Source organism: Cryptomeria japonica, unplaced genomic scaffold (assembly GCF_030272615.1).
Source record: "Cryptomeria japonica unplaced genomic scaffold, Sugi_1.0 HiC_scaffold_55, whole genome shotgun sequence".
In the NCBI taxonomy this organism is placed as follows: domain Eukaryota; kingdom Viridiplantae; phylum Streptophyta; class Pinopsida; order Cupressales; family Cupressaceae; genus Cryptomeria; species Cryptomeria japonica.
In genome coordinates, this window is record NW_026728877.1 from 345001 (window position 1) to 372500 (window position 27500).

At 61.5% G+C, this 27500-nt stretch overlaps 3 non-coding genes across 3 annotated transcripts; all 3 read left to right on the forward strand.

The window, feature by feature from the left end:
• The first annotated feature begins 12558 nt into the window (after positions 1 to 12558).
• LOC131863016 (5S ribosomal RNA) lies at positions 12559 to 12677 on the forward strand. The gene has a single exon (XR_009361951.1). It is a non-coding gene; the product is annotated as a 5S ribosomal RNA (ribosomal RNA).
• A 5915-nt stretch (positions 12678 to 18592) lies between these two features.
• On the forward strand, positions 18593 to 18711 carry LOC131863087 (5S ribosomal RNA). The gene has a single exon (XR_009362022.1). It is a non-coding gene; the product is annotated as a 5S ribosomal RNA (ribosomal RNA).
• Positions 18712 to 25519: 6808 nt separating this feature from the next.
• Positions 25520 to 25638, forward strand: LOC131863088 (5S ribosomal RNA). The gene has a single exon (XR_009362023.1). It is a non-coding gene; the product is annotated as a 5S ribosomal RNA (ribosomal RNA).
• The last annotated feature ends 1862 nt before the right edge of the window (positions 25639 to 27500 follow it).

The window sequence follows — 27500 nt, forward strand, 5'->3', positions numbered from 1 at the left end:
AGAATCGGGCGCACTTGGGGCGACTACCAGTGCCAACCCCTTATCCCGCGGTGCGTCCGACACACAGAAATTTCCAAGGCGGCCAAGGAGCCTCCCCGCATAGCAATCGGGGTGTGAGGTTACGGATGCAGCATTGATAGCAATCGAGGTGGGAGGCGAAGGATGCAGAAGTGAGAGCCGAGGGATGTAGCAGAGATAGCAATCGGGGTGTGTGATGCAGAAGAGATAGCAATCGAGGTGTGCGGTGGGAAGGGCCCAGCAGCCAGAATGCATGAAGCGACGGATGAAGCAGTGATGACAACCGGGCTGTGAGGAGAGGAGGGATGCAGCCAAGAAAGCAATCAGGGCTCGAGGCAAGGGATGCATCAAGGATAGCAATCATGTTGTGAGGCGAGATTCCAAAGGCTAAACGTGAGAGGCTGCAGGGTCGACTCAGAGAGGTCTATGCATGTGAGAGGCTGAAAGCAAGGTCAACTCGGAGCGGTCTATGCATCGGGCGCGCTTGGGGCGACTACCAGTGCCAACCCCTTATCCCGCGACGCGTCCGACAAAGAGAACGTTCCAAGGCGGCAGAGGAGGTTACCAGCCGAAGGATGCAGTAGCAATAACAGGTATAGTTCCGCGGCGGCCGAGAAGACTCACCGCATAGGAATCGGGATGCGAGGCGAGGGATGCGGCGGGAAGGCCCCGACGGCTAAACGGAAGAGGCTGCAGGGCCGCCTCGGAATGGTCCAAGCATCGGACGCGATTGGGACGACTACCAGTGCCAACCCCTTATCCCGCGATGCGTCCGATACACAGATAGTTCCAAGGCGGCCGAGGAGCCTCACCGCATATCAATCGGGGTGCGAGGCGAGGGATGGGGCGGGAAGGCCCCAACGGCTAGACGGAAGAGGCTTCAGGGCCACCTCGGAATGCTCCAAGCATCGGACGCGCTTGGGGCGACTACCAGTGCCAACCCCTTATCCCGCGATGCGTCCGATACACAGATGGTTCCAAGGCGGCCGAGGAGCCTCACCGCATAGCAATCGGGGGTGCGAGGCGAGGGATGGGGCGGGAAGGCCCCAACGGCTAGACGGAAGAGGCTTCAGGGCCGCCTCGGAATGGTCCAAGCATCGGACGCGCTTGGGGCGACTACCAGTGACAACCCCTCATCCCGCGATGCGTCCGATACGAAGATGGTTCCAAGGCGGCCGAGGAGCCTCACCGCATAGCAATCGGGGTGCGAGGTGGGGGATGCGGCGAGATGGCCCCAACGGCTAGACGGAAGAGGCCACAGGGCCGCGTCGGAATAGTCCAAGCATCGGACGCGCTTGGGGCGACTACCAGTGACAACCCCTTATCCCGCGATGCGTCCGATACGAAGATAGTTCCAAGGCGGCCGAGGAGCCTCACCGCATAGCAATCCGGGTGCGAGGTGGGGGATGCGGCGAGATGGCCCCAACGGCTAGACGGAAGAGGCTGCAGGGCCGCCTCGGAATAGTCCAAGCATCGGACGCGCTTGGGGCGACTACCAGTGACAACCCCTTATCCCGCGATGCTTCCGATACGAAGACAGTTCCAAGGCGGCCGAGGAGCCTCACCGCATAGCAATGGGGGTGCGAGGTGAGGGATGCGGCGAGATGGCCCCAACGGCTAGACGGAAGAGGCCACAGGGCCGCCTCGGAATAGTCCAAGCATCGGACGCGCTTGGGGCGACTACCAGTGACAACCCCTTATCCCGCGATGCATCCGATACGAAGATAGTTCCCAGGCGGCCGAGGAGCCTCACCGCATAGCAATCGGGGTGCGAGGCGAGGGATGCGGCGAGATGGCCCCAAAGGGTAGACGGAAGAGGCTGCGGGGCCGCCTCGGAATAGTCCAAGCATCGAACGCGCTTGGGGCGACTACCACTGCCAACCCCTTATCCCGCGATGCGTCCGATACACAGATAGTTCCGAGGCGGCCGAGGAGCTGGGGGATGCGGCGAGATGGCCCCAACGGCTAGACGGAAGAGGCTGCAGGGCCGCCTCGGAATAGTCCAAGCATCGGACGCGCTTGGGGCGACTACCAGTGACAACCCCTTATCCCGCGATGCGTCCGATACACAGATAGTTCCGAGGCGGCCAAGGAGCCTCACCGCATAGCAATCGTGGTGCGAGGTGGGGGATGCAGCGAGATGGCCCCAACGGCTAGACGGAAGAGGCTGCAGGGCCGCCTCGGAATGGTCCAAGCATCGGACGCGCTTGGGGCGACTACCACTGCCAACCCCTTATCCCGCGATGCGTCCGATACACAGATAGTTCCAAGGCGGCCGAGGAGCCTCACCGAATAGCAATCGGGGTGCGAGGCGAGGGATGCGGCGAGAAAGCCCCAACGGCTAGAGGGAAGAGGCTTCAGGTCCGCCTCGGAATGGTCCAAGCATCGGACGCGCTTGGGGCGACTACCAGTGACAACCCCTTATCCCGCGACGCGTCCGATACACAGATAGTTCCAAGGCGGCCGAGGAGCCTCACCGCATAGCAATCGGGGTGCGAGGCGAGGGATGCGGCGAGAAGGACCCAACGGCTAGACGGAAGAGGCTTCAGGGCCGCCTCGGAATGGTCCAAGCATCGGACGCGCTTGGGGCGACTACCAGTGACAACCCCTTATCCCGCGACGCGTCCGATACACAGATAGTTCCAAGGCGGCCGAGGAGCCTCACCGCATAGCAATCGGGGTGCGAGGCGAGGGATGCGGCGAGAAGGACCCAACGGCTAGACGGAAGAGGCTTCAGGTCCGCCTCGGAATGGTCCAAGCATCGGACGCGCTTGGGGCGACTACCAGTGACAACCCCTTATCCCGCGACGCGTCCGATACACAGATAGTTCCAAGGCGGCCGAGGAGCCTCACCGCATAGCAATCGGGGTGCGAGGCGAGGGATGCGGCGAGAAGGACCCAACGGCTAGACGGAAGAGGCTTCAGGGCCGCCTCGGAATGGTCCAAGCATCGGACGCGCTTGGGGCGACTACCAGTGACAACCCCTTATCCCGCGATGCGTCCGATACACAGATAGTTCCAAGGCGGCCGAGGAGCCTCACCGCATAGCAATCGGGGTGCGAGGCGAGGGATGCGGCGAGAAGGACCCAACGGCTAGACGGAAGAGGCTTCAGGGCCGCCTCGGAATGGTCCAAGCATCGGACGCGCTTGGGGCGACTACCAGTGACAACCCCTTATCCCGCGACGCGTCCGATACACAGATAGTTCCAAGGCGGCCGAGGAGCCTCACCGCATAGCAATCGGGGTGCGAGGCGAGGGATGCGGCAAGAAGGACCCAACGGCTAGACGGAAGAGGCTTCAGGGCCGCCTCGGAATGGTCCAAGCATCGGACGCGCTTGGGGCGACTACCAGTGACAACCCCTTATCCCGCGACGCGTCCGATACACAGATAGTTCCAAGGCGGCCGAGGAGCCTCACCGCATAGCAATCGGGGTGCGAGGCGAGGGATGCGGCGAGAAGGACCCAACGGCTAGACGGAAGAGGCTTCAGGTCCGCCTCGGAATGGTCCAAGCATCGGACGCGCTTGGGGCGACTACCAGTGACAACCCCTTATCCCGCGACGCGTCCGATACACAGATAGTTCCAAGGCGGCCGAGGAGCCTCACCGCATAGCAATCGGGGTGCGAGGCGAGGGATGCGGCGAGAAGGACCCAACGGCTAGACGGAAGAGGCTTCAGGGCCGCCTCGGAATGGTCCAAGCATCGGACGCGCTTGGGGCGACTACCAGTGACAACCCCTTATCCCGCGACGCGTCCGATACACAGATAGTTCCAAGGCGGCCGAGGAGCCTCACCGCATAGCAATCGGGGTGCGAGGCGAGGGATGCGGCGAGAAGGACCCAACGGCTAGACGGAAGAGGCTTCAGGGCCGCCTCGGAATGGTCCAAGCATCGGACGCGCTTGGGGCGACTACCAGTGACAACCCCTTATCCCGCGATGCGTCCGATACACAGATAGTTCCAAGGCGGCCGAGGAGCCTCACCGCATAGCAATCGGGGTGCGAGGCGAGGGATGCGGCGAGAAGGACCCAACGGCTAGACGGAAGAGGCTTCAGGGCCGCCTCGGAATGGTCCAAGCATCGGACGCGCTTGGGGCGACTACCAGTGACAACCCCTTATCCCGCGACGCGTCCGATACACAGATAGTTCCAAGGCGGCCGAGGAGCCTCACCGCATAGCAATCGGGGTGCGAGGCGAGGGATGCGGCGAGAAGGACCCAACGGCTAGACGGAAGAGGCTTCAGGGCCGCCTCGGAATGGTCCAAGCATCGGACGCGCTTGGGGCGACTACCAGTGACAACCCCTTATCCCGCGACGCGTCCGATACACAGATAGTTCCAAGGCGGCCGAGGAGCCTCACCGCATAGCAATCGGGGTGCGAGGCGAGGGATGCGGCGAGAAGGACCCAACGGCTAGACGGAAGAGGCTTCAGGGCCGCCTCGGAATGGTCCAAGCATCGGACGCGCTTGGGGCGACTACCAGTGACAACCCCTTATCCCGCGACGCGTCCGATACACAGATAGTTCCAAGGCGGCCGAGGAGCCTCACCGCATAGCAATCGGGGTGCGAGGCGAGGGATGCGGCGAGAAGGACCCAACGGCTAGACGGAAGAGGCTTCAGGGCCGCCTGGGAATGGTCCATGCATCGCACGCGCTTGGGGCGACTACCAGTGACAACCCCTTATCCCGCGACGCGTCCGATACACAGATAGTTCCAAGGCGGCCGAGGAGCCTCACCGCATAGCAATCGGGGTGCGAGGCGAGGGATGCGGCGAGAAGGACCCAACGGCTAGACGGAAGAGGCTTCAGGGCCGCCTCGGAATGGTCCAAGCATCGGACGCGCTTGGGGCGACTACCAGTGACAACCCCTTATCCCGCGACGCGTCCGATACACAGATAGTTCCAAGGCGGCCGAGGAGCCTCACCGCATAGCAATCGGGGTGCGAGTCGAGGGATGCGGCGAGAAGGACCCAACGGCTAGACGGAAGAGGCTTCAGGGCCGCCTCGGAATGGTCCAAGCATCGGACGCGCTTGGGGCGACTACCAGTGACAACCCCTTATCCCGCGATGCGTCTGATACACAGATAGTTCCAAGGCGGCCGAGGAGCCTCACCGCATAGCAATCGGGGTGCGAGGCAAGGGATGCGGCGAGAAGGACCCAACGGCTAGACGGAAGAGGCTTCAGGGCCGCCTCGGAATGGTCCAAGCATCGGACGCGCTTGGGGCGACTACCGTTGCCAACCCCTTATCCCGCGATGCGTCTGATACACAGATAGTTCCGAGGCGGCCGAGGAGCCTCACCGCATAGCAATCGGGTTGCGAGGCAGATTATTGGGAAGGGAACCCCCTGGGATGCGGCTCAAGCAGTGCCCAAAGGGACTGGAATGCGGAATCACATCGAGAGACCCAAATGCTATACGAGGGCTCAAATCGAATTATCGATTTGGCCACGACATGGACGCATCGGAACGACTACCTTTGCCGAACCACTCGCAATTGCATCCATACCGAAACCAATAGACATTTCCGTTAGAGCCCTCGCATAGCATTCGGGAATCTCGCATGCCCCTCTAAATCGACCAATGCTGGCGCTCAACGAAAATCCGAGCGCTACCACCGTTCGAGCGCCAGCATTGGTCGAGTTAGAGGGGCACGGGGGAGAATGCTCCAGTCAACACCTCCCCTATATAAGTTATTTGTCCGATTCTCGCACAACCGTAGTCTGCCTCGTCGAATCAAACAACGGTCCCAGATTCCGACTTCCGTTCCGTAGAGACCCAAAAGCTAGATGGAGGCTCGCAAGAAAGAGAGTCGGCGCATAGCAATCGGGTTTCTCGAACGTTTAGGGACCGAGCTCACTTGCGGATAGGGCAAAATCCGCCAAGCAACCCAAAAGCTAGACGGGGGCTCGAATCGAATCGCCTAGGCGGCCACAACAACGACGTGTTGGATCGACTACCAGTGCCAAACCATTCAGCAAGACTAGTCTGTGTCGAGGCCGGATAGAGATTCTCAGAGAGCGCCCGTATAGCATTTAGGAGACCTGCCGCGTCCCTCACACTCGACAAATGGTGGTGCACGTTTATAAATCCGAGCGATCCCAACCCTTTCAAGCACCAACATCGGTCGAGATAGAGGGGCACGGAGGGGGCTGCGTGAGACAACACAGTCCCCTATATAAGTTATTTGTCCGATTCTCACACATCCGAAGAATGGTCATCAAATCGGACAACAGCCCAAACTTCCGACTTCCGTCCCAGAAAGCCCAAGAGCTATCTAAAACGTTCATGGCCGGAACTCGATCGCGGCTATACCAGTCCGCCAAGCAACCCAAAAGCTAGACTGGAGCTCTAGTCGAATCACCTCTGTGGCCATTGCAAGGACGTGTTGGAGCGACTACCATTGCCGAACCATTCCGCAGGTCGAGTCCATACCAAGGCCGCATAGAGATTCACGATGAGCTCCTGCATAGCAATCAGGAGACTTGCCGTGTCCATCACAATCGATAAATCCTGGTGCAAGATTTTTGCATCCGAGCGCTCCAACCAGTCGAGCACCAGCATCAATCGACATAAACGGGCACGGGGGGAGGATGCTCGAGAACACTACCTCCCCTATATAAGTTATTTGTCCGATTCTCAAGCAGCCGAAGTCTGGTCATCGAATCGGGTCAAAGACCACAACTTCCGACTTTACCCACAATGCAAGTCATCGAATCGAACATCGGCCCCCGAGTCGGACTCCATGCGTATGTCAGGTCATCGGACCCAAATTCCGCCTTCCTGCGCATGGCGGGCCATCAATATCAACTCGGTCATCGGACCCAAACTCCGCCTTTCTGCGCATGGCACGCCTTCAAATCGGTCATCGGACCCAAATTCCGCCTTCCTGTGCATGGCGGGCCATCAACATCAACTCGGTCATCGGACCCAAATTCCGCCTTTCTGCGCATGGCACGCCATCAACTCGGTCATCGGACCCAAATTCCGCCTTCCTGCGCATGGCAGGTCATCGGACACAAATTCAGACCTCGCCAATATGCCTACGTATCGAATCGGTCATCGGACCCAACTTCCGACTTCATCCATACTGTAGGGTCTTTGAGGTTGGCGCGGTGCGCTCAACCCGGGGAGTCGACCCATCGAAGCATACACCTCCCCTATATAAGCTATTTGTCCGATTCCCACACCTGTGTAGTTTGCACCTCTGACCAGGACATCGACCCCAACTTCCGAACTCGACTGCAACGACGGCACCAGCGCCTTGGTGCGCACCTTGCGACGCACAGTCCCAACATTCGCCTTCCTGCACATGGCAGGTCATCGGACCCAAATTCCGACCTCGCGAGTATGCCTACATATCGAATCGGTCATCGGACACAACTTCCGACTTCATCCATACCGTAGGGTCTTTGAGGTTGGCGCGGTGCGCTCAACCCGGGGAGTCGACCCAACGAAGCATACACCTCCCCTATATAAGCTATTTGTCCGATTCCCACACCTGTGTAGTTTGCACCTCCGATCAGGACATCGACCCCAACTTCCGAACTCGCCTGCAACGACCGAACCAGCGCCTTGGTGCGCACCTTGCAACGCACAGTGCCAACATTCGCCTTCCTGCACATGGCAGGTCATCGGACCCAAATTCCGACCTCGCGAGTATGCCTACATATCGAATCGGTCATCGGACCCAACTTCCGACTTCATCCATACCGTAGGGTCTTTGAGGTTGGCGCGGTGCGCTCAACCCGGGGAGTCGACCCAACGAAGCATACACCTCCCCTATATAAGCTATTTGTCCGATTCCCACACCTGTGTAGCTTGCACCTCCGATCAGGACATCGACCCCAACTTCCGAACTCGACTAAAAAGACCGCACCAGCACCTTGGTGTGCACCTTGCAACGCACAGTGCCAACATTCGCCTTCCTGCACATGGCAGGTCATCGGACCCAAATTCCGACCTCATGAGCATACCTACTAATCGAATCGGTCATCGGACCCAACTTCCGACTTCATCCATACCGTAGGGTCTTTGAGGTTGGCGCGGTGCGCTCAACCTGGGGAGTCGACCCATCGAAGCATACACCTCCCCTATATAAGCTATTTGTCCGATTCCGACACCTGTGTAGTTTGCACCTCCGCTCAGGACATCGACCCCAACTTCCGAACTCGCCTGCAACGACCGAACCAGCGCCTTGGTGCGCACCAAAAGTGCGCACTTTTGGAGGGCACTTTTGTGCGCTCCAAAGGTGCGCACTTTTGGAGGGCACTTTTGTGCGCTCCAAAGGTGTGCACTTTTGGAGGGCACTTTTTGGAGGGCACTTTTGTGCGCTCCAAAGGTGCGCACTTTTGGAGGGCACTTTTTGGAGGGCACTTTTCTGCGCTCCAAAGGTGCGCACTTTTGGAGGGCACTTTTTGGAGGGCACTTTTCTGCGCTCCAAAGGTGCGCACTTTTGGAGGGCACTTTTTGGAGGGCACTTTTCTGCGCTCCAAAGGTGCGCACTTTTGGAGGGCACTTTTTGGAGGGCACTTTTCTGCGCTCCAAAGGTGCGCACTTTTGGAGGGCACTTTTGTGCACTCCAAAGGTGCACACTTTTGGAGGGCACTTTTTGGAGGGCACTTTTCTGCACTCCAAAGGTGCGCACTTTTGGAGGGCACTTTTTGGAGGGCACTTTTGTGCGCTCCAAAGGTGCGCACTTTTGGAGGGCACTTTTTGGAGGGCACTTTTGTGCGCTCCAAAGGTGCGCACTTTTGGAGGGCACTTTTGTGCACTCCAAAGGTGCGCACTTTTGGAGGGCACTTTTCCTGCGCTCCAAAGGTGCACACCTAGGTGAGCACCTTCGACCACACCTTGTAGCACACCAAACTCTGACTTTCGACTTCATCCGCAATGCAGGGTCTTTGAGGTTGGCGCAATGCGCACAACCAGGGGAGTCGACCCATCAAACCCAACACCTCCCCTATATAAGCTATTTGTCTGATTCTCATACATGCGTAGCCTGCAGGAGCAATTAGGACATCGACCCCAACTTTCGGCTTCTAAACGAAAACAAGGTCTTTGAGGTTGGTGTAATGCGAACAACTAGGGGAGTCAACCCATCAAACCCAACACCTCCCCTATATAAGCTATTTGTCTGATTCTCATACATGTGTAGTCTACAGGAGCAATTAGGACATCGACCCCAACTTTTGACTTCTTAACGAAAACAAGGTCTTTGAGGTTGACGTAATGCGCACAACCAGGGGAGTCGACCCATCAAACCCAACACCTCCCCTATATAAGCTATTTGTCCGATTCTCATACATGTGTAGCCTACAGGAGCCATTAGGACATTGACCCCAACTTTTGACTTCTTAACGAAAACAAGGTCTTTGAGGTTGGCGTAATGCGCACAACCAAGGGAGTTGACCCATCAAACCCAACACCTCCCCTATATAAGCTATTTGTCTGATTCTCATACATGTGTAGCCTGCAACAACGATTAGGACATCCACCCCAACTTCTGAATTCGTCTGCGTTGACCGCACCAAAGGTGCACGCCTTGGTGCTCACCAAAATCCGACTTCCGACTTCTTCTGCTATGCGGGGTCTTTGAGGTTGGCGCAGTGCGCACAACCAGGGGAGTCAACCCACCGAATGCAACACCTCCCCTATATAAGCTATTTGTCTGATTCTCATACATGCGTAGACTGCAGCAATGATTAGGACATCCACCCCAACTTTTGACTTCTTAAACAAGACAGGGTCTTTGAAGTTGGTGCAGTGCACACAACCAGGGGAGTCGACCCATCAAACGCAACACCTCCCCTATATAAAGCTATTTGTCCGATTCTCATACGTGTAGTCTGCAGCAGCGATTAGGACATCGACCCCAACTTCCGAATTCGTTTGCATTGACCGCACCAAAGGTGCACGCCTTGGTGTGCACCTTGGAGTGCACTTTGGTGCTCACCTCGGTGCACACTTTGGTGTGCACCTCGGTGTGCACCAAAGGTGCGCACCTTGGAGCGCACCAAAGGTGTACACTTTGGAGCGCACCACATAGGGTCTTTGAGAGGTTGGCGCAGTGCGCACACCAAGGTGGGTGTTGAGGTGCGTGCCGAGGTGGGTGGGTGCTAGGGTGCGCTCCATGGTGGGTGCCAGGGTGGGTGCGTGCTAGGGTGGATTCCAAAGAGGGTCATAGGGTGGGTGCCAAGGTGGGTTGGTGATATAGTGGGTTCAAAGGTGGGTACTAGGGTGGGTTCCAAGGTGGGTCACAAGTTGGGTGCCAGGATGCGTGGGTGTTAGGTTGGGTGCCAAGGTGGGCTCCTGCGTGGGTGGGTGCTAGGGTGGGTTTCAAGGTGGACGCGAGGGCGGGTGCCAAGGTGGGTAACAAGTTGGGTGTTAGGATGGGTGAGTGCTAGAGTGGGTGCCAAGGTGGGTGGGTGCTAAGGTGGATGCCAAGGTGGTTCACAGGGTGGGTGGGTTCTAGGGTGAGTTCCAAGGTGGGTCACAGGTTTAGTGCTAGGGTGCGTGTCAAGGCGGGTGTCGAGGTGCCTGGGTGCTAGGGTGTGGATGCCAATGTGGGTCATAGGGTGGGTACTAGGGTGGGCTGCAATGTGGGTGCCAAGGTGGGTAACATGCTCGGTTGGTTCTAAATTGGGTGTCAGGGTGGGTGTGCACCCACCTTGCCCGAGGTGGGTGCCAAGGTGCCAGTGTGGGTGGGTGCTAAGGTGGATGCCAAGGTGGGTGAGAAGGTGGGTGATAGGTTGAGTGGTAGGATGGGTGGGTGCCAAGATGGGTCACAGGGTGGGTGCAAGGGTGGGTAGGTGCTAGGGTTGGTGTCAGGGTGGGTGGGTGCTAGGTTGGGTTCCAAGGTGGGTGCGAGGGTGAGTGTCAAGGTGGGTCACAGGTTAGGTGCTAGGATGGGTGAGTGCTAGGGTGCAAAGGTGCCAGGGTGGGTGCTAGGATGGGTCGATGCTAGGGTGAGTGGCAAGGTGGGTCCACAAGTGTCAAGGTGGGTGCCGAGGTGGGTGCCAACTTGGGTTCCAAGGTGGGTGCCAAGTGGGCGACTGCTATGGTGGATGCCAAGGTGGGTCACGGGGTGGGTGCCAAGTTGCTAGGTTGTGTTCCAAGGTGGGTGCCAACGTGGCTGCTAGGGTGCGTGGGTTAAAGGGTGTGTCACAACGTGGGTGCCAGGATGGGTGCGCACCCACACTGGCCAAGACGGGTGCAAGGTTGGGTTCCAAGCCCGGTCACAGGCTGGGTGCTAGGATGGGTGGGTGCCAAGGTGGGCACCAGGGTGGGTGCACCCACCCTGGCCAAGGTGGGTCACGGGGTGGGTCCTAGGGTGGGTAACAGGGTGGGTACTAAGGTGCGTGCCAAGGTGGGTCATGGGGTGGGTGCCAAGGTGGGCACCAGGGTGGGTGTGCACCAACCCTAGCCAGGGTAGGTCACGGGGTGGTTGTCGGGGTGGGCGTCAAGGAGCCAAGGTGGGTGGCAAGTAGCCAAGTTGCGTGCCAAGGTGGGTGTCGGGGTGGGTGCCAAGGATCCAAGGTGGGTGCCAAGGAACCAAGGTGGGTGTCTGGGTGGGTGCCGAGGTGGGAGCCAGGGTGGGTCCCAAGGTGAGTGCAAAGGTGGGTGCCAGGGTCAAGGTGAGTGCCAATGTGGGTTCCAAGGTGCCAGGGTCAGGGTGAGTGCCAATGTGGGTTCAAAGGTGCTAAGTTGGGTGCGAGGTTGGGTGCGAGGGTGGGTGGGTGCCAAGGTGTGCTAGGTGGAAGCCCGGGTGGGTCGGCATCCCATGGGTGTCGAGTTGGGTGCCTGATGGGTGCTTCTTGTCAAGTTTTAGTCGTCGGGACTCATTTCGAGCCTTAGAGGTCGTTTCTTGTCCGGTTGCCCTGTCTTCGACCTGGGAACCCAATTTTGGTCCTCGGGTCCCATTTTTTTTTGTCTCGCATCCCACTTTTGGCCTGTGGCCTTTTCGGGGTCGATTCTCGTTTTGGGCATCAGAGCATGTTTCTTCTCCTAAAACCCAATATTTGTTTATTAAGTCTCGGAACACATTTTTGTTCTCGTGGACCCATCATGGGTCTTGGAACGCATTTGTGGTCCTTGGGTCCCATTTTGCATCCCGAAACTTGTGTTTTGGTGCTTGATCCCTATTTTGGGTGCCCACCTTGCACCAAGTGCGCACCCGGGGCAAACCGAGCGCCTTGGTGCACCGGGGCAAGATCGAGCGTGCACCCGAGGCGCCCCGAACATGCACCAAGGTGCACTCGGCCCACATGTGAGCGCAGGTCGTTGCGCCCGAGGTGGTGTGTGGGCACCGCGTTGCAGACGGGACACTGCACGCACACGACGCCCCGTCCAGGTGCACGCACGTAGGCCAGGCCGGGTGCACACCCGACGCCCTAGCAAGGTGCGCGCACCCGGGCAGGGCTCACACTTGGCGAACGGGGCGCACTTCGCGAGGGAGGGTGTGCACCTCGACGGGGGTGGGTGGCCGGGGTGGATTCGCACGTGGGTCGCGGTTTGCTAAGTACACACTGCGACAAGCTCATAACGGGTGCGATCATACCAGCGTTAGTGCACCGGATCCCATCAGAACTCCGCAGTTAAGCGCGCTTGGGCCGGAGTAGTACTAGGATGGGTGACCTCCCGGGAAGTCCCGGTGTTGCACCCTTTCTTAGTTTTTCGCCGGGCGTCGCAATGCTATTTGAATAAACCTTTTGCCCGTTTGCGTTCTCGTCGGGGCCGGGCCGGGCCGGGGTGCGCTGCCCGCACTACCGCGCGCGCGGGGGCGACACCGAGCGCGCACCCGAGGCGCCCCGAGCACACAGGCCACGGTGCAACCCGGGCGTTGTGCGCGCACCCCGGTGCGCCCGAGGTGCTGCGCGCGCACCCAGGTGAAATCGGTGTGCACCTCGGCCAGTGCGCGCTCGGTCGAGTCGCGCACGTTGGCCAAGGTGCACGGTGATGTTTCTTACTCTAAGGTTCCGCACCAGACGCCCGGGACAGGTGAGCGAAGCTGGGCGGGGCCGGGTGCGCGGCCGGGGCAGGTGCACGCAGCTGGAGAGAGCTTTGGAGCACACCAGAGGTGCGCACCTTGGAGCACACTTCGGAGCGCACCAATGATGCGCTCCATTCAAAAGTTTCCTGAAAAGGCAAAAAAAGTTGAGATTATAGAATTTCCCACTTGAGAGATTGTAAAAAAAAAAAATTTAAAATGAAGGAAACGCGGGTGCCAAGGTGTGCGCGCCCGGGTGCGCAGCCCAGCCAAGGTGTGCGCACCAAGGCGCCCACCCTGGCGAAGGTGCACGCAAGGTGCGCACCCGAGGCAAACCGGACAATTAACCCAACTTTCGACTTCGCGCGCACCTGCGCACCTTGGAGCGCACTTCGGAGCGCTCCTTGGTGCGCACCAATCTTGGGCACCTCGGAGTGCACCATGGCGCCCACCAAGGTGCGCACCCGGGGCAAACCGAGCTCCGACTTCGTGCGCACCTTGGAGCGCACGAAAGGTGCGCACCATGGCGCCCACCAAGGTGCGCAGCCCAGCCAAGGCGTGCGCATCAAGGTGCGCACCCTGGCGAAGGTGCGCACCCGGGGCAAACCGAGCTCCGACTTCGTGCGCACCTTGGAGCGCACAAAGGGTGCGCAACCCAGCCAAGGTGTGCGCACCCCGGGCAAACCGAGCTCCGAATCGTGCGCACCTTGGAGCACACTTCGGAGCCCTCCTTGGTGCGCACCGATGTTGCGCACCTCGGAGCGCACCCGGGGAAAACAATGCAATTAACCCGACTTTCGACTTCGTGGGCACCTCGGAGCGCTCTCGGGTTCGCACCTCGGAGCACACCGAGGTGCGCACCTTTGATGCGCTACCTTCACCAATTTCCAGAAAAGGCAAGAAAACATTGAGAAGGTGTGCGCACCGAGGTGCCCACCCTGGCGAAGGTGCACGCGAGGTGCGCACCCGGGGCAAACCGGGCTCCGACTTCGTGCACGCCATGCTGCGCACCTTGGAGGGCCATGGTGCGCACCTTGGAGCACACTTCGGAGCGCTCAATGGTGCCCAACCCAGCCAAGGTGCCCACCGCGGCGAAGGTGCACGCGAGGTGCGCACCCGGGGCAAACCGGGCTCCGACTTCGTGCACGCCGCACCTTGGAGCACACTTCGGAGCGCTCCTTGGTGCGCACCAGGGCGCGCAACCCAGCCGAGGTGCCCACCCCGGCGAAGGTGCACGCGGGGTGCGCACCCGAGGCAAACCGGGCTCCGACTTCGTGCACGCCATGGTGCCCACCGCGGCGAAGGTGCACGCGAGGTGCGCACCCAGGGCAAACCGGGCTCCGACTTCGTGCACGCCGCACCTTGGAGCACACTTCGGAGCGCTCCTTGGTGCGCACCAGGGCGCGCAACCCAGCCGAGGTGCCCACCCCGGCGAAGGTGCACGCGAGGTGCGCACCCGGGGCAAACCGGGCTCCGACTTCGTGCACGCCATGGTGCCCACCGCGGCGAAGGTGCACGCGAGGTGCGCACCCGGGGCAAACCGGGCTCCGACTTCGTGCACGCCGCACCTTGGAGCACACTTCGGAGCGCTCCTTGGTGCGCACCATGGTGCCCACCAGGGCGCGCAACCCCGCCGAAGGTGCACGCGAGGTGCGCACCCGGGGCAAACCGGGCTCCGACTTCGTGCACGCCGCACCTTGGAGCACACTTCGGAGCGCTCCTTGGTGCGCACCAGGGCGCGCAACCCCGCCGAAGGTGCACGCGAGGTGCGCACCCGGGGCAAACCGGGCTCCGACTTCGTGCACGCCATGGTGCGCACCAGGGTGCCCACCGCGGCGAAGGTGCGCACCTGGGGCAAACCGGGCTCCGACTTCGTGCACGCCGCACCTTGGAGCACACTTCGGAGCGCTCCTTGGTGCGCACCAGGGCGCGCAACCCAGCCGAGGTGCCCACCCCGGCGAAGGTGCACGCGAGGTGCGCACCCGGGGCAAACCGGGCTCCGACTTCGTGCACGCCATGGTGCCCACCGCGGCGAAGGTGCGCACCCGGGGCAAACCGGGCTAGGACTTCGTGCACGCCGCACCTTGGAGCACACTTCGGAGCGCTCCTTGGTGCGCACCATGGTGCCCACCAGGCCGCGCAACCCAGCCAAGGTGTGCGCACCAAGGTGCACGCGAGGTGCGCACCCGGGGCAAACCGGGGTCCGGCTTCGTGCACGCCGCACCTTGGAGCACACATCGGGGCGCTCCCGGGTTCGCACCGGCGTTGCGCACCGTGGTGGGCACCTCGGAGCGCACCGTGGTGGGCACCTCGGAGCACACCAAGGTGGGCAGCGAGGTGCGCACCTTTGATGCGATGCCTTCACTAATTTCCATAAAAGGCAAAAGAAAACGAGATTTTAAAATTTCCGTTTTGAAAGATAGTGAGAAAAAGGGAATGCTGGTGCCATCTTGAGCCCGCCCTGGTGCGCAGCCCAGCCAAGGTGTGCGCACCAAGGTGCCCACCCTGGCGAAGGTGCGCGCCCGGGCAATTAACCCAACTTCCAACTTCGCGCGCGCCAGGGTGGGAGCGCACCCAACAACCGGGCCTGGGAAGAGCCAATGCGAGAAACCCCACCAAACGCTCTGACAAAAAAAGAGGGGGCGCTCCAGTAACCCCGCTTCGGAGCGCACCCTGGGCAAACCCAGCCAGGGTGCCCACCCCGGCCAAGGTGCAGGCGAGGTGCGCACCCGGGGCAAACCGGGCTCCGACAACGTGCACGCCGCACCTTGGAGCACACTTCGTAGCGCTCCCGGGTGCGCACCTCAGAGCACACCAAGGTGGGCAGCGAGGTGCGCACCTTTGATGCGCTGCCTTCACTAATTTCCAGAAAAGGCAAAAAAAAGAGGAGATTTTAAAATTTCCGTTTTGAAAGATAGTGAAAAAAACGGAACGCGGGTGCCATCTTGAGCCCGCCCGGGTGCACAGCCCAGGTAAGGTGCCCACCCTGGCAAAGGTGCGCACCCGGGCAATTAACCCTACTTCCGACTTCGTGCGCGCCAGGGTGGCAACCGGGCCTGGGAAGAGCCAATGCGAGAAACCCCACCAAACGCTCCGACAAAAAAAGAGGCGGCGCTCCAATAACCCCGCTTCGGAGCGCAGCCGGGGCAAACCCAGCCAAGGTGCCCACCCCGACGAAGGTGCACGCGAGGTGCGCACCCGGGGCAAACCGGGCTCCGACAACGTGCACGCAGCACCTTGGAGCACACTTCGAAGCACTCCCGGGTGCCCACCGGCGTTGCGCACCGTGGTGGGCAGCGAGGTGCGCACCTTTGATGCGCTGCCTTCACTAATTTCCAGAAAAGGCAAAAAAAAATGAGATTTTAAAATTTCCGTTTTGAAAGATAGTGAAAAAAACGGAACGCGGGTGCCATCTTGAGCCCGCCCTGGTGCGCAGCCCAGGCAAGGCATGCGCACCAAGGTGCCCACCCGCGGTGCACGCCCGGGGCAAACCGGGCTCCGACTTCGTGCAGGCCGCACCTTGGAGCACACTTCGGAGCGCTCCTTGGTGCGCACCATGGTGCCCACCAGGGCGCACCCGGGGCAAACCGGGCTCCGACTTCGTGCACGCCGCACCTTGGAGCACACATCGGAGCGCTCCCAGGTTCGCACCAGCGTTGCGCACCTTTGATGCGCTGCCTTCACTAATTTCCAGAAAAGGCAAAAAAAAACGATATTTTAAAATTTCCGTTCTGAAAGATAGTGAAAAAAACGGAACGCGGGTGCCATCTTGAGCCCTTCCTGGTGCGCAGCCCAGGCAAGTTGTGCGCACCAAGGTGCCCACCCTGGCGGAGGTGCGCGCCCGGGGCAAACCGGGCTCCGACTTCGTGCACTGCATGGTGCCCACCAAGGCGCGCAACCCAGCCAAGGTGCCCACCGCAGCGAAGGTGCACGCGAGGTGCGCACCCGAGGTGCACACCCGGGGCAAACCGAGCTCCGACTTCGTGCACGCCGCACCTTGGAGCACACTTCAGAGCGCTCCTTGGTGCGCACCAGGGCGCGCAACCCAGCCAAGGTGCTCACCCCGGCGAAGGTGCACGCGAGGTGCGCACCCGGGGCAAGCCGGGCTCGGACTTCGTGCACGCCGCACCTTGGAGCACACATCGGAGCGCTCCCGGGTTCGCACCAGCATTGCGCACCTTTGATGCGCTGCCTTCACTAATTTCCAGAAAAGGCAAAAAAAAAAAAAAAACGAGATTTTAAAATTTCCGTTTTGAAAGATAGTGAAAAAAACGGAACGCGGGTGCCATCTTGAGCCCGCCCTGGTGTGCAGCCCAGGCAAGTTGTGCGCACCAAGGCACCCACCCTGGCCAAGGTGGGTCACGGGGTGGGTCCTAGGGTGGGTAACGGGGTGGGTACTAAGGTGCGTGCCAAGGTGGGTCATGGGGTGGGTGCCAAGGTGGGCACCAGGGTGGGTGTGCACCAACCCTAGCCAGGGTAGGTCACGGGGTGGTTGTCGGGGTGGGCGTCAAGGAGCCAAGGTGGGTGGCAAGTAGCCAAGTTGCGTGCCAAGGTGGGTGTCGGGGTGGGTGCCAAGGATCCAAGGTGGGTGCCAAGGAACCAAGGTGGGTGTCTGGGTGGGTGCCGAGGTGGGAGCCAGGGTGGGTCCCAAGGTGAGTGCAAAGGTGGGTGCCAGGGTCAAGGTGAGTGCCAATGTGGGTTCCAAGGTGCCAGGGTCAGGGTGAGTGCCAATGTGGGTTCAAAGGTGCTAAGTTGGGTGCGAGGTTGGGTGCGAGGGTGGGTGGGTGCCAAGGTGTGCTAGGTGGAAGCCCGGGTGGGTCGGCATCCCATGGGTGTCGAGTTGGGTGCCTGATGGGTGCTTCTTGTCAAGTTTTAGTCGTCGGGACTCATTTCGAGCCTTAGAGGTCGTTTCTTGTCCGGTTGCCCTGTCTTCGACCTGGGAACCCAATTTTGGTCCTCGGGTCCCATTTTTTTTTGTCTCGCATCCCACTTTTGGCCTGTGGCCTTTTCGGGGTCGATTCTCGTTTTGGGCATCAGAGCATGTTTCTTCTCCTAAAACCCAATATTTGTTTATTAAGTCTCGGAACACATTTTTGTTCTCGTGGACCCATCATGGGTCTTGGAACGCATTTGTGGTCCTTGGGTCCCATTTTGCATCCCGAAACTTGTGTTTTGGTGCTTGATCCCTATTTTGGGTGCCCACCTTGCACCAAGTGCGCACCCGGGGCAAACCGAGCGCCTTGGTGCACCGGGGCAAGATCGAGCGTGCACCCGAGGCGCCCCGAACATGCACCAAGGTGCACTCGGCCCACATGTGAGCGCAGGTCGTTGCGCCCGAGGTGGTGTGTGGGCACCGCGTTGCAGACGGGACACTGCACGCACACGACGCCCCGTCCAGGTGCACGCACGTAGGCCGGGCCGGGTGCACACCCGACGCCCTAGCAAGGTGCGCGCACCCGGGCAGGGCTCACACTTGGCGAACGGGGCGCACTTCGCGAGGGAGGGTGTGCACCTCGACGGGGGTGGGTGGCCGGGGTGGATTCGCACGTGGGTCGCGGTTTGCTAAGTACACACTGCGACAAGCTCATAACGGGTGCGATCATACCAGCGTTAGTGCACCGGATCCCATCAGAACTCCGCAGTTAAGCGCGCTTGGGCCGGAGTAGTACTGGGATGGGTGACCTCCCGGGAAGTCCCGGTGTTGCACCCTTTCTTAGTTTTTCGCCGGGCGTCGCAATGCTATTTGAATAAACCTTTTGCCCGTTTGCGTTCTCGTCGGGGCCGGGCCGGGCCGGGGTGCGCTGCCCGCACTACCGCGCGCGCGGGGGCGACACCGAGCGCGCACCCGAGGCGCCCCGAGCACACAGGCCACGGTGCAACCCGGGCGTTGTGCGCGCACCCCGGTGCGCCCGAGGTGCTGCGCGCGCACCCAGGTGAAATCGGTGTGCACCTCGGCCAGTGCGCGCTCGGTCGAGTCGCGCACGTTGGCCAAGGTGCACGGTGATGTTTCTTACTCTAAGGTTCCGCACCAGACGCCCGGGACAGGTGAGCGAAGCTGGGCGGGGCCGGGTGCGCGGCCGGGGCAGGTGCACGCAGCTGGAGAGAGCTTTGGAGCACACCAGAGGTGCGCACCTTGGAGCACACTTCGGAGCGCACCAATGATGCGCTCCATTCAAAAGTTTCCTGAAAAGGCAAAAAAAGTTGAGATTATAGAATTTCCCACTTGAGAGATTGTAAAAAAAAAAAATTTAAAATGAAGGAAACGCGGGTGCCAAGGTGTGCGCGCCCGGGTGCGCAGCCCAGCCAAGGTGTGCGCACCAAGGCGCCCACCCTGGCGAAGGTGCACGCAAGGTGCGCACCCGAGGCAAACCGGACAATTAACCCAACTTTCGACTTCGCGCGCACCTGCGCACCTTGGAGCGCACTTCGGAGCGCTCCTTGGTGCGCACCAATCTTGGGCACCTCGGAGTGCACCATGGCGCCCACCAAGGTGCGCACCCGGGGCAAACCGAGCTCCGACTTCGTGCGCACCTTGGAGCGCACGAAAGGTGCGCACCATGGCGCCCACCAAGGTGCGCAGCCCAGCCAAGGCGTGCGCATCAAGGTGCGCACCCTGGCGAAGGTGCGCACCCGGGGCAAACCGAGCTCCGACTTCGTGCGCACCTTGGAGCGCACAAAGGGTGCGCAACCCAGCCAAGGTGTGCGCACCCCGGGCAAACCGAGCTCCGAATCGTGCGCACCTTGGAGCACACTTCGGAGCCCTCCTTGGTGCGCACCGATGTTGCGCACCTCGGAGCGCACCCGGGGAAAACAATGCAATTAACCCGACTTTCGACTTCGTGGGCACCTCGGAGCGCTCTCGGGTTCGCACCTCGGAGCACACCGAGGTGCGCACCTTTGATGCGCTGCCTTCACCAATTTCCAGAAAAGGCAAGAAAACATTGAGAAGGTGTGCGCACCGAGGTGCCCACCCTGGCGAAGGTGCACGCGAGGTGCGCACCCGGGGCAAACCGGGCTCCGACTTCGTGCACGCCATGCTGCGCACCTTGGAGGGCCATGGTGCGCACCTTGGAGCACACTTCGGAGCGCTCAATGGTGCCCAACCCAGCCAAGGTGCCCACCGCGGCGAAGGTGCACGCGAGGTGCGCACCCGGGGCAAACCGGGCTCCGACTTCGTGCACGCCGCACCTTGGAGCACACTTCGGAGCGCTCCTTGGTGCGCACCAGGGCGCGCAACCCAGCCGAGGTGCCCACCCCGGCGAAGGTGCACGCGGGGTGCGCACCCGGGGCAAACCGGGCTCCGACTTCGTGCACGCCATGGTGCCCACCGCGGCGAAGGTGCACGCGAGGTGCGCACCCGGGGCAAACCGGGCTCCGACTTCGTGCACGCCGCACCTTGGAGCACACTTCGGAGCGCTCCTTGGTGCGCACCAGGGCGCGCAACCCAGCCGAGGTGCCCACCCCGGCGAAGGTGCACGCGAGGTGCGCACCCGGGGCAAACCGGGCTCCGACTTCGTGCACGCCATGGTGCCCACCGCGGCGAAGGTGCACGCGAGGTGCGCACCCGGGGCAAACCGGGCTCCGACTTCGTGCACGCCGCACCTTGGAGCACACTTCGGAGCGCTCCTTGGTGCGCACCATGGTGCCCACCAGGGCGCGCAACCCCGCCGAAGGTGCACGCGAGGTGCGCACCCGGGGCAAACCGGGCTCCGACTTCGTGCACGCCGCACCTTGGAGCACACTTCGGAGCGCTCCTTGGTGCGCACCAGGGCGCGCAACCCCGCCGAAGGTGCACGCGAGGTGCGCACCCGGGGCAAACCGGGCTCCGACTTCGTGCACGCCATGGTGCGCACCAGGGTGCCCACCGCGGCGAAGGTGCGCACCCGGGGCAAACCGGGCTCCGACTTCGTGCACGCCGCACCTTGGAGCACACTTCGGAGCGCTCCTTGGTGCGCACCAGGGCGCGCAACCCAGCCGAGGTGCCCACCCCGGCGAAGGTGCACGCGAGGTGCGCACCCGGGGCAAACCGGGCTCCGACTTCGTGCACGCCATGGTGCCCACCGCGGCGAAGGTGCGCACCCGGGGCAAACCGGGCTAGGACTTCGTGCACGCCGCACCTTGGAGCACACTTCGGAGCGCTCCTTGGTGCGCACCATGGTGCCCACCAGGCCGCGCAACCCAGCCAAGGTGTGCGCACCAAGGTGCACGCGAGGTGCGCACCCGGGGCAAACCGGGGTCCGGCTTCGTGCACGCCGCACCTTGGAGCACACATCGGGGCGCTCCCGGGTTCGCACCGGCGTTGCGCACCGTGGTGGGCACCTCGGAGCGCACCGTGGTGGGCACCTCGGAGCACACCAAGGTGGGCAGCGAGGTGCGCACCTTTGATGCGATGCCTTCACTAATTTCCATAAAAGGCAAAAAAAAACGAGATTTTAAAATTTCCGTTTTGAAAGATAGTGAGAAAAAGGGAATGCTGGTGCCATCTTGAGCCCGCCCTGGTGCGCAGCCCAGCCAAGGTGTGCGCACCAAGGTGCCCACCCTGGCGAAGGTGCGCGCCCGGGCAATTAACCCAACTTCCAACTTCGCGCGCGCCAGGGTGGGAGCGCACCCAACAACCGGGCCTGGGAAGAGCCAATGCGAGAAACCCCACCAAACGCTCTGACAAAAAAAGAGGGGGCGCTCCAGTAACCCCGCTTCGGAGCGCACCCTGGGCAAACCCAGCCAGGGTGCCCACCCCGGCCAAGGTGCAGGCGAGGTGCGCACCCGGGGCAAACCGGGCTCCGACAACGTGCACGCCGCACCTTGGAGCACACTTCGTAGCGCTCCCGGGTGCGCACCTCAGAGCACACCAAGGTGGGCAGCGAGGTGCGCACCTTTGATGCGCTGCCTTCACTAATTTCCAGAAAAGGCAAAAAAAAGAGGAGATTTTAAAATTTCCGTTTTGAAAGATAGTGAAAAAAACGGAACGCGGGTGCCATCTTGAGCCCGCCCTGGTGCACAGCCCAGGTAAGGTGCCCACCCTGGCAAAGGTGCGCACCCGGGCAATTAACCCTACTTCCGACTTCGTGCGCGCCAGGGTGGCAACCGGGCCTGGGAAGAGCCAATGCGAGAAACCCCACCAAACGCTCCGACAAAAAAAGAGGCGGCGCTCCAATAACCCCGCTTCGGAGCGCAGCCGGGGCAAACCCAGCCAAGGTGCCCACCCCGACGAAGGTGCACGCGAGGTGCGCACCCGGGGCAAACCGGGCTCCGACAACGTGCACGCAGCACCTTGGAGCACACTTCGAAGCACTCCCGGGTGCCCACCGGCGTTGCGCACCGTGGTGGGCAGCGAGGTGCGCACCTTTGATGCGCTGCCTTCACTAATTTCCAGAAAAGGCAAAAAAAAATGAGATTTTAAAATTTCCGTTTTGAAAGATAGTGAAAAAAACGGAACGCGGGTGCCATCTTGAGCCCGCCCTGGTGCGCAGCCCAGGCAAGGCATGCGCACCAAGGTGCCCACCCGCGGTGCACGCCCGGGGCAAACCGGGCTCCGACTTCGTGCAGGCCGCACCTTGGAGCACACTTCGGAGCGCTCCTTGGTGCGCACCATGGTGCCCACCAGGGCGCACCCGGGGCAAACCGGGCTCCGACTTCGTGCACGCCGCACCTTGGAGCACACATCGGAGCGCTCCCAGGTTCGCACCAGCGTTGCGCACCTTTGATGCGCTGCCTTCACTAATTTCCAGAAAAGGCAAAAAAAAACGATATTTTAAAATTTCCGTTCTGAAAGATAGTGAAAAAAACGGAACGCGGGTGCCATCTTGAGCCCTTCCTGGTGCGCAGCCCAGGCAAGTTGTGCGCACCAAGGTGCCCACCCTGGCGGAGGTGCGCGCCCGGGGCAAACCGGGCTCCGACTTCGTGCACTGCATGGTGCCCACCAAGGCGCGCAACCCAGCCAAGGTGCCCACCGCAGCGAAGGTGCACGCGAGGTGCGCACCCGAGGTGCACACCCGGGGCAAACCGAGCTCCGACTTCGTGCACGCCGCACCTTGGAGCACACTTCAGAGCGCTCCTTGGTGCGCACCAGGGCGCGCAACCCAGCCAAGGTGCTCACCCCGGCGAAGGTGCACGCGAGGTGCGCACCCGGGGCAAACCGGGCTCCGACAACTTGCACGCAGCACCTTGGAGCACACTTCGAAGCACTCCCGGGTGCCCACCGGCGTTGCGCACCGTGGTGGGCAGCGAGGTGCGCACCTTTGATGCGCTGCCTTCACTAATTTCCAGAAAAGGCAAAAAAAAATGAGATTTTAAAATTTCCGTTTTGAAAGATAGTGAAAAAAACGGAACGCGGGTGCCATCTTGAGCCCGCCCTGGTGCGCAGCCCAGGCAAGGCATGCGCACCAAGGTGCCCACCCGCGGTGCACGCCCGGGGCAAACCGGGCTCCGACTTCGTGCAGGCCGCACCTTGGAGCACACTTCGGAGCGCTCCTTGGTGCGCACCATGGTGCCCACCAGGGCGCACCCGGGGCAAACCGGGCTCCGACTTCGTGCACGCCGCACCTTGGAGCACACATCGGAGCGCTCCCAGGTTCGCACCAGCGTTGCGCACCTTTGATGCGCTGCCTTCACTAATTTCCAGAAAAGGCAAAAAAAAACGATATTTTAAAATTTCCGTTCTGAAAGATAGTGAAAAAAACGGAACGCGGGTGCCATCTTGAGCCCTTCCTGGTGCGCAGCCCAGGCAAGTTGTGCGCACCAAGGTGCCCACCCTGGCGGAGGTGCGCGCCCGGGGCAAACCGGGCTCCGACTTCGTGCACTGCATGGTGCCCACCAAGGCGCGCAACCCAGCCAAGGTGCCCACCGCAGCGAAGGTGCACGCGAGGTGCGCACCCGAGGTGCACACCCGGGGCAAACCGAGCTCCGACTTCGTGCACGCCGCACCTTGGAGCACACTTCAGAGCGCTCCTTGGTGCGCACCAGGGCGCGCAACCCAGCCAAGGTGCTCACCCCGGCGAAGGTGCACGCGAGGTGCGCACCCGGGGCAAGCCGGGCTCGGACTTCGTGCACGCCGCACCTTGGAGCACACATCGGAGCGCTCCCGGGTTCGCACCAGCATTGCGCACCTTTGATGCGCTGCCTTCACTAATTTCCAGAAAAGGCAAAAAAAAAAAAAATACGAGATTTTAAAATTTCCGTTTTGAAAGATAGTGAAAAAAACGGAACGCGGGTGCCATCTTGAGCCCGCCCTGGTGTGCAGCCCAGGCAAGTTGTGCGCACCAAGGCACCCACCCTGGCCAAGGTGGGTCACGGGGTGGGTCCTAGGGTGGGTAACGGGGTGGGTACTAAGGTGCGTGCCAAGGTGGGTCATGGGGTGGGTGCCAAGGTGGGCACCAGGGTGGGTGTGCACCAACCCTAGCCAGGGTAGGTCACGGGGTGGTTGTCGGGGTGGGCGTCAAGGAGCCAAGGTGGGTGGCAAGTAGCCAAGTTGCGTGCCAAGGTGGGTGTCGGGGTGGGTGCCAAGGATCCAAGGTGGGTGCCAAGGAACCAAGGTGGGTGTCTGGGTGGGTGCCGAGGTGGGAGCCAGGGTGGGTCCCAAGGTGAGTGCAAAGGTGGGTGCCAGGGTCAAGGTGAGTGCCAATGTGGGTTCCAAGGTGCCAGGGTCAGGGTGAGTGCCAATGTGGGTTCAAAGGTGCTAAGTTGGGTGCGAGGTTGGGTGCGAGGGTGGGTGGGTGCCAAGGTGTGCTAGGTGGAAGCCCGGGTGGGTCGGCATCCCATGGGTGTCGAGTTGGGTGCCTGATGGGTGCTTCTTGTCAAGTTTTAGTCGTCGGGACTCATTTCGAGCCTTAGAGGTCGTTTCTTGTCCGGTTGCCCTGTCTTCGACCTGGGAACCCAATTTTGGTCCTCGGGTCCCATTTTTTTTTGTCTCGCATCCCACTTTTGGCCTGTGGCCTTTTCGGGGTCGATTCTCGTTTTGGGCATCAGAGCATGTTTCTTCTCCTAAAACCCAATATTTGTTTATTAAGTCTCGGAACACATTTTTGTTCTCGTGGACCCATCATGGGTCTTGGAACGCATTTGTGGTCCTTGGGTCCCATTTTGCATCCCGAAACTTGTGTTTTGGTGCTTGATCCCTATTTTGGGTGCCCACCTTGCACCAAGTGCGCACCCGGGGCAAACCGAGCGCCTTGGTGCACCGGGGCAAGATCGAGCGTGCACCCGAGGCGCCCCGAACATGCACCAAGGTGCACTCGGCCCACATGTGAGCGCAGGTCGTTGCGCCCGAGGTGGTGTGTGGGCACCGCGTTGCAGACGGGACACTGCACGCACACGACGCCCCGTCCAGGTGCACGCACGTAGGCCGGGCCGGGTGCACACCCGACGCCCTAGCAAGGTGCGCGCACCCGGGCAGGGCTCACACTTGGCGAACGGGGCGCACTTCGCGAGGGAGGGTGTGCACCTCGACGGGGGTGGGTGGCCGGGGTGGATTCGCACGTGGGTCGCGGTTTGCTAAGTACACACTGCGACAAGCTCATAACGGGTGCGATCATACCAGCGTTAGTGCACCGGATCCCATCAGAACTCCGCAGTTAAGCGCGCTTGGGCCGGAGTAGTACTGGGATGGGTGACCTCCCGGGAAGTCCCGGTGTTGCACCCTTTTTTAGTTTTTCGCCGGGCGTCGCAATGCTATTTGAATAAACCTTTTGCCCGTTTGCGTTCTCGTCGGGGCCGGGCCGGGCCGGGGTGCGCTGCCCGCACTACCGCGCGCGCGGGGGCGACACCGAGCGCGCACCCGAGGCGCCCCGAGCACACAGGCCACGGTGCAACCCGGGCGTTGTGCGCGCACCCCGGTGCGCCCGAGGTGCTGCGCGCGCACCCAGGTGAAATCGGTGTGCACCTCGGCCAGTGCGCGCTCGGTCGAGTCGCGCACGTTGGCCAAGGTGCACGGTGATGTTTCTTACTCTAAGGTTCCGCACCAGACGCCCGGGACAGGTGAGCGAAGCTGGGCGGGGCCGGGTGCGCGGCCGGGGCAGGTGCACGCAGCTAGAGAGAGCTTTGGAGCACACCAGAGGTGCGCACCTTGGAGCACACTTCGGAGCGCACCAATGATGCGCTCCATTCAAAAGTTTCCTGAAAAGGCAAAAAAAGTTGAGATTATAGAATTTCCCACTTGAGAGATTGTAAAAAAAAAAAATTTAAAATGAAGGAAACGCGGGTGCCAAGGTGTGCGCGCCCGGGTGCGCAGCCCAGCCAAGGTGTGCGCACCAAGGCGCCCACCCTGGCGAAGGTGCACGCAAGGTGCGCACCCGAGGCAAACCGGACAATTAACCCAACTTTCGACTTCGCGCGCACCTGCGCACCTTGGAGCGCACTTCGGAGCGCTCCTTGGTGCGCACCAATCTTGGGCACCTCGGAGTGCACCATGGCGCCCACCAAGGTGCGCACCCGGGGCAAACCGAGCTCCGACTTCGTGCGCACCTTGGAGCGCACGAAAGGTGCGCACCATGGCGCCCACCAAGGTGCGCAGCCCAGCCAAGGCGTGCGCACCCTGGCGAAGGTGCGCACCCGGGGCAAACCGAGCTCCGACTTCGTGCGCACCTTGGAGCGCACAAAGGGTGCGCAACCCAGCCAAGGTGTGCGCACCCCGGGCAAACCGAGCTCCGAATCGTGCGCACCTTGGAGCACACTTCGGAGCCCTCCTTGGTGCGCACCGATGTTGCGCACCTCGGAGCGCACCCGGGGAAAACAATGCAATTAACCCGACTTTCGACTTCGTGGGCACCTCGGAGCGCTCTCGGGTTCGCACCTCGGAGCACACCGAGGTGTGCACCTTTGATGCGCTGCCTTCACCAATTTCCAGAAAAGGCAAGAAAACATTGAGAAGGTGTGCGCACCGAGGTGCCCACCCTGGCGAAGGTGCACGCGAGGTGCGCACCCGGGGCAAACCGGGCTCCGACTTCGTGCACGCCATGCTGCGCACCTTGGAGGGCCATGGTGCGCACCTTGGAGCACACTTCGGAGCGCTCAATGGTGCCCAACCCAGCCAAGGTGCCCACCGCGGCGAAGGTGCACGCGAGGTGCGCACCCGGGGCAAACCGGGCTCCGACTTCGTGCACGCCGCACCTTGGAGCACACTTCGGAGCGCTCCTTGGTGCGCACCAGGGCGCGCAACCCAGCCGAGGTGCCCACCCCGGCGAAGGTGCACGCGGGGTGCGCACCCGGGGCAAACCGGGCTCCGACTTCGTGCACGCCATGGTGCCCACCGCGCCAAGGTGCACGCGAGGTGCGCACCCGGGGCAAACCGGGCTCCGACTTCGTGCACGCCGCACCTTGGAGCACACTTCGGAGCGCTCCTTGGTGCGCACCAGGGCGCGCAACCCAGCCGAGGTGCCCACCCCGGCGAAGGTGCACGCGAGGTGCGCACCCGGGGCAAACCGGGCTCCGACTTCGTGCACGCCATGGTGCCCACCGCGGCGAAGGTGCACGCGAGGTGCGCACCCGGGGCAAACCGGGCTCCGA